We start from the raw sequence: 7,270 nt of genomic DNA, 5'->3' as shown, positions 1-7,270 counted from the left end.
TCTGCCAAGGTTCACAGACTAACAGTGTGCTGGAAAGAGGCATTTTCCATGCAGAAAGCATCTGATTCATACAAGCTCACTACCTTTGCTTGCCATGGAAGTGTTCCAGCATCAGCTACTCAGTCTTATTGGAGGTCTCATCTGTTTCTGTACTCTGGTAAAATGCATCAGCTTTATGCAAGACTTTTTTTCATATATCTGGAGTACTTTACCTTGGGCTTTTTTTCGGTCAATGAAAGAATGGGCAGGAAAATGAAACTGCTTCACCTTCTACTTGTAATTGGGTAGTGGATTATTACATGACTAATCAGAAATGGTTTTCCTTCCATTTCTTTACCCCGTTCCTTCAGAATGAAACACAGTTTCTGATATTTATAGTTTCCTTTGCTCCTTTTTCTTTTCTCCTAAAGCTTTGTATTTATGAACCTGAGTGTTTTGTGTACTAGGGGAGAACAGAAAACTAGTCAGACTGGTAACGGTTCACATCCTGATGAATTCTCTCCCTCTTGCTACTTCTGATGTTTTCTCTCTGCTGCAAATGCTTTTATTTTAATAGCATTGCCCAGATCTTCAGTTTTCTGATGTGTGAAACTGCTAGTTTATGTCTAACATATGTTCTCCAGTTTTCAAAGCAACGTTTCATGTTCCTGTTGATGTTGCTCCAGTTCGTTCTTTTCCCAATTGCTGACCGATCCTTAATGATAACATTATGAACTAAATTTACTCTAGTCTAAAATCTTCAAAGGCTGCAAGTTGGCAGTATTTTTTTAAGATAGTATGCATTCTCATAAAATAACACAAAGTTTAACAGGCACCTTTTTTTTCCTGTTATCATCGATGTTTTTCCTTACGCTTGTTAGACAATCAGTATAAGGCAGGAATGAACATGTGCTGCTGTTCCTGAGTTCCGTGGCTGTTGATGTTGCTGATGGCAGCTTGTTGTTAAGAAATTACCTGAACATTAGATTTATGCTTGTTTCCTTTTTTCTGCTTTAGAGTTGATGGGAGGAAATATATAAAATTATTAAATATATAAAATACATCAATTTAATATATGATTAACTATTAAATATATGTTTAATTATCACATCTCATAGTGGATTAATAAATAAATAAATTAATTAATAAGACCTGCCTGAATACCAGATACTTGTAAGGCAGTGCATAGGTCTCATTTTTATTTAAGTCAGGCAAGGACCTCCTTTCTGTGTATGAGACGAGGAACAGCATGTGGAACTTTCTGTGTAAAATCTTTCTTTCTGCTTAATGTTGGAAGACTTGTTTCCTTCAAGGGACCTTTATGCTGTGTTTTTATAAACAAAGTCTTTTGGGCCCAGTAAAGCTCAGAAAATTTGTGGTGTCATGTGGCACATGAGATTCTGAAAATCATGAAAATTAAAGGTGGCATGTGGAAGCTTGTTTCTCAACAGACTCTTTGCTTTTCATCTACAGATCTGTTGGGTAACTAAATATCCACCGCTTCTTCACTGGAATCTCATTTCCTTGTGAAATGACAGAGTAATTGCTCTTCTGTAAGCAACATTTGACCATTCAAAAACACCTTTCTTTCTGTGTCTCTGGCAGCACAGAAGTCCTTAATCCACATTTTTTATATTGACATTTTTCATGACATTGACATTTTCAAATTTTTCATTTGCTCTGAAACTTGCCAGGTTTACCTTGGAACTGCTTTGGTGCTTTGCTACTTTATTTCTTCTGTATTTCTAAGATGTTAAGGATTTTTCTTTCTGTAGTTCCTCTTTGGTGTTTATATGCATAGTGTTTAAAGTTCACTGTACTTTACAAATGCCAGCACTTGTTTATTTTCACAGCAAGACTAAATCCAAAAGTAAACTGTACTACACTGTACAGTTAACTGAAGGAAGACCATTTTATAGATGGTGCAAAATTTGATGTGATCTTCCCTTACAGAAAGAAATCTTGTGTGAGAAATGGTTGTATCAATTTCAGTTACGAGTAAGTATTTATCTCCTACGATTCTGCCACCAGCATATAAATTGAAAGTTTGCAAAACAGAACTTGTGAAAATACATATATGGAAGAAAATTCTGCAGGTTCTTCGGCAATTCACTTGTTGCTTGTTGACACCACTGAAAATGAAAGTAGTAACTACCTCCTTTACCACATGGACTATCCTGGGGAGAGACTTGCTTTGAAGTCAGAAAGTGCTGAGTGACCTAAGAGATGCTTAGGTCGCAAGGAAAAAAAATTAGAAGATTCTGTTCCTCAGTGGAGACATTTACATTGTATTTTTCAAGAAATGCAATGATGAAGATTAAACAACTCAAGGAGCAGAAGTTAAACCAGAGCTCCAAATGTAATCCCTATCCTTTTTGCTTTCTCCAGTGGTTGTAGTGGTGTGGAATTGTGGTTTTTAATTTTTGCATAATTTTTGTATCTAAGTTCTGTAAAATGTTTCCTTCCTACCCCCACGTCCCTGCTTCCCTTGATGGCCCAGGCCCAGTCTATTTTATGTTATCAATACCCAAGGCCAGCGTCTTTTCTATGCTGATAGCCCTGGCTCCAGTCGTCAAGAATCTATTGTATCTTATCTGTGTACACACCCAAGCATCTTGATGGCTATAGCAGGCCAGATGGCCAGACAGGCCTCAGGTAATATCCCACCCCCTTCAACCTCTAAATGGTAATGTCACATCCCCTCCTTTTGGGTCACTCCCCTTAATTTGCATTCAGTTCCAGCCCTGTTCATAAGAGCGAGACAGACCCAAAAATCTCTCTCTGGTCTTGACTTTCGGACATACACTCAAGCTTTCACCACCTGGGCTTTTGCCCTGAATAAACACCTTCTTACCACCGATTGTAAGTCACTCCTTCTCTGAAATAAGCACACTTCTGCCCGGGGTCCAGACCTGCCTAAAACCTCACCATACCACGACAGAGCCCAGCAAGTCAGAGGGCTCGCTGGGAACAGTGGTAAGTGGTCACAGAAACAGGAGATGGGATTGGAAAAGCTCATTCTTCAGTTAAATTGCTTACCTACCATTTTATCTTAACAAAATGACAATTGCTATCCCTCCATCAGTGTCTTCAAATTAGTAAAATTGTTCTAGAATTCAAAGCTACTGTGACAAATATGGTCTTAATCTTTCTCTCCTGTATAACCAGAGCAGCATTAATCAGATTCTGAATAGAAACCAGTGCTGCATTACAGAGGAAAGTCATTCAGGCCTCAGTGGTTTCATCAAACCAGGGAACTAAAATGAGTGATTCAAAAGAGGGCCTATTGTCGGTCCAGAGAAGGAAGTCTCCTAAATTGTCCCTTTTTTCCCAGTTTCACAGCTAATTTGCAATGGGCTGGTCCAGTATTAATACACGAAATGTAATTTTCTAGCTCTTACCCTTGCAAATACATTTTGAAAGTTTATCTGAAATAACCAATAAGTGAGAAACTTGTATAAATTAATATAAACTACAAGTTATGGAAAGTATAAGGAATTGTAATGGTTTAATTCAGAATCAGGAGTTCTAGGAGGCTGCAGGAGGAAGAAGATCTCTGTGCTGTCCTTGTAGCTGCTGCTATGCAGAGTTACTGCAGCAATATCTTCCTATTCACCCATGGTGGTCAGCACTGAGGGCAGGCTGGCCTTGTACTGTGTTGTACCAGCCTTGCTATTACTGACTGTGACTGAGCTGTACATTTTCTCCTTGGTGCCTTCTTTCTAAACTGGCTCCCTTTCTAGAAGCTAAGCAGCAATGAATCATGATTTGCTGTTTTCAGGGCTAAGGTGACTGGGTGAAAAAGAACATCCTGTAACATGCAAGAGTTTAGATGTGTTGCCTTCTGCTCATAGACTGTAAAATGCATTTCACAGGAAAATTTTAAAAAATATTTTTTAATTGATTTACAGGATTTTCGCACTAATTTTTTCATTATACATTGTTTAAATACCTACATACCTTAAGACTTCCATTACAGGGAATGGCAATACTATAACTACTTTTGAAAGAACATTGAATGTAGAAAGCTCAAAGACCAATACCAGGTATTAGAGTTTAACATTTGGCATAGTTGTGAAAAAATTCCATGGGAGAGAAGGAAAAATGCTGTGTCTTGTCTACTCAGAGTTGTGGTATTAATAAGTAAATGAGAAGGGTCTGATGAGTACATAGGTTAGGGGAAATGGATGGGATCAATACAGGGAGAGCAGGCATCGAAAATGCCTAAATATTATTATCATGTCTTGTGTGAAATCCTCTGTTTATGCAGCTTGCTGAACTAATTTTCAGTGTGAGCACCTGGTGATATTTTATTCATGTGAAGGCTACAAGAACCTGAATTTCTAGATTGGAGCCTCTGTCATTGTTCTGCTTCATTTGTGCTGTATGGGTTATGCAAAATCCCTTCAAAATGGCTAGCTATAATATGAATGGCTGCATTATACCCTAAGAAAGAGTGAACCCACTGCAGTCCTTTTTTAAAACTTGGCTGAAGCTGGATAGATTTTGTGGAACATTTGTTCATTATTTTTGGCATTTGTGGGATGACTGAGAGTCATCTTTCTCCATGCTGAGATGTACCATCCTCTCCAGGTGGTCTGTTTGATGGAAGCTGAGCTCAGCTACTGCTCTGTGGGACAGATCCCAAGACCACACCACATGTGCTCATAGCTTGGCACATCATCTTGCTGGCTGAAGTAGAAGCACACACTTGTGTGTGGCTTGTGGATAAATAAATCTGATCCTGCTGTTTTAATATTTGTGTTTCTGGCTCAGAGTTTCTGGCTCAGCACTGCTGTCTTGCTGCTCTGATGTCAGGGTACAAAATTCTCTGATGTTCTTCTGGTGTAGGTTCCTCTGGTGTTATATGCTGATGTGAAGGCAATCCTTGCTTGATGGGCACAGTCTTCTAGAGTATCAGTTCTGATGTCAAGTGATGAATTTCTTTCTGGTGTCCTGAGCTCAGGTATGGGTTGATAATGAGTCACAACTAATTTAAGGACTCCACACTTGGTAGCATATGCTACAGGATTCTAAGGAGAGCACCTTTTGTGTTTTGAAAGGCTAGTGGAATGTGGTTTCCTGTGTTCAGTTTTATGTGGAGATCCTAGTAGGTGGTTCATTGGGTGAAACTCAGCAGACTGAGACCCAGAGAGAGATTACAATATCTACAGGTTCCGTTATCTTGTTTCCAAGGTTTATGCCTAGATACAGGACTCTGCAAAGAGCTCTTAAGCTCAAAAAACTGCCTGGGGCTGTATGAAGAGCCTGGCAGCCATGGGGTCTCAGAACATTCCTTTTGATGCCAGGACACAGACCTTTAGTTTCAGAAGCTTGTATTGAGAACCAAGCACACATAGAACTTGAGCATATCTCTCTGAATGAATATCCAGGCTTCTGTGAAGGCTCTACATGTATTTTGAGTAATGAGTTATTTTGAATAACTGACCTTCTTGAGGATGAAGATCCTGACCTTTTAATTGACTTTGTGATGTCAGAGTACTGGAATTTTGGATCTGGTTTGGTATACATACTTGAAAAGCCAGGCTTCTGTTACATTTGGTCCATGAGTTCTTGGACTGAGAGGGTTTAAACTCACCAGACTTATAAGAAGAGACAGAAGCAAGTAGTCTATGAGTCTGCTGCTAGTCTGTCACATTGCAAGGATTAGCATTTCAGGTACTGATGTAGTCTTGTTTGTTCTGCTTTTATGGTGTAGTAACTACAGATGTGCATTATCATCTGTTACTGATGTAGCACCTCAGACATACCATGTTTATTGGCCTCTTCTCGGTTGATATCAGGGCCCAAGCAGGATGTGTTTGGCATGGTCGCCATTCTTGTTACTGTTAATAGTTCATCACCCTTTTATAAGTCAGGCCAGCGCTTGTGTTCAATTAGTGTTTCAGCAGACCATTTTGGGACAGGTTTCATTCATTTGAGACTCATAATTTCCTAATTTAACAGCTCCTTCAATCTTAAATATTTGTTTCTTTTCCTGAAATTCTCTGTAGTATTACGGGCAGTATAATACTGCTAAATAGGATCTGTTTTCCTGCTCTAGTTGCAAAGTATTCTATTTTCTGCACTAGATCTTGGATTTATTCCTGGAAAACTACTGTTCTCCTTGCATTGCACAGAGCATGCAGAGCTAGCAGAAAAAGTGCACGTTCATCCTGCCCTGTCATCTCAGTTCTCGTTTGCTAGACCAAAACCTGAATGGTTCTGAATCCCAGTTAAAGGAAGACAAAAGATGAAACACAGATCATTTCAGCCTTAGAGAAGAGAAAAGAATGTCTTTTCTAGGAAGAAGAAAATTACTGTAAGCAACTGCAGATTCTACAAAGCATTTTTAAGGATTTGGACTTAATTACATCTAATGACCCATGTAGAATATGATGAATTTGTCAAGGTAAATGTAGCAGTCACATGCATGGTTTAAAATTAAAACCTATCTTGCCTTTCATGAAGCTTTATTGTTTAACAATCAATACAGATTGAACTGTAAAAACATGCTAGAAAATGCAGAGGGACTTAATACTCGTTTAATGTTGGTTTAAACTTTTTAATCATGCATTTTTGAGATTCCAGAGTGCTGATTCTGCTTGACTTTTCTTTATCATTGCCCTGTTTCTAAATGCTTAGTTGTCATGATATATTATGGCTGGAGTTGGTAATAAGTATCTTACATTTAGACAGTCTCAGGAGCATTTTAGTCCTTTGCCACTGGGAGTCAGGATTTCCTAACATATGCAGCTTCCCACTACACAGCACTGGGACCCAGTACCTAGTCTTTACTGTGAAGGGAAACACCATTCTTTAGTGTATATACACCTAATATACAAAGTCAAAGGCTTTGTATATTAGGAAAATTCCATTGTGCTAAAGACATCAACACTAAAATTACCGTCATTTGAAATATTAGGCCGGATTTAACCTTTCCTGCAGGTGGCCAGGGAATTCTATGCACATTTTTTTTTTTTGTTTGCTTGAGGGTCTGTTTATATCTCATAGTAATTACAGTGTCCTACAAAATCTGTCTCTGGAAAAGATGTACGTTTTCTGTGTGGGTGAGGAAGCAAAATATTCTAATCAGGCGTATGGCCTTCTTTGCTTTGAGAAATGCCTTATACTTCTGGTTAGTCTTGGTGCACAGCAGCAAGGGAGGTTCTTCTCACCTCATAGGTAATATTTTATAAGATTGCTCTAAATATGTGCTTTTGGGTGAAATACAATGCAACCTTGGCGGTAAGAATCCTTTTATAATTAGATTTTAGGAGGGGGTTTTCTA

Source organism: Zosterops lateralis, assembly GCF_965231275.1.
Source record: "Zosterops lateralis genome assembly, chromosome: Z".
In the NCBI taxonomy this organism is placed as follows: domain Eukaryota; kingdom Metazoa; phylum Chordata; class Aves; order Passeriformes; family Zosteropidae; genus Zosterops; species Zosterops lateralis.
Note: the sequence above shows the minus strand (reverse complement) of the source record.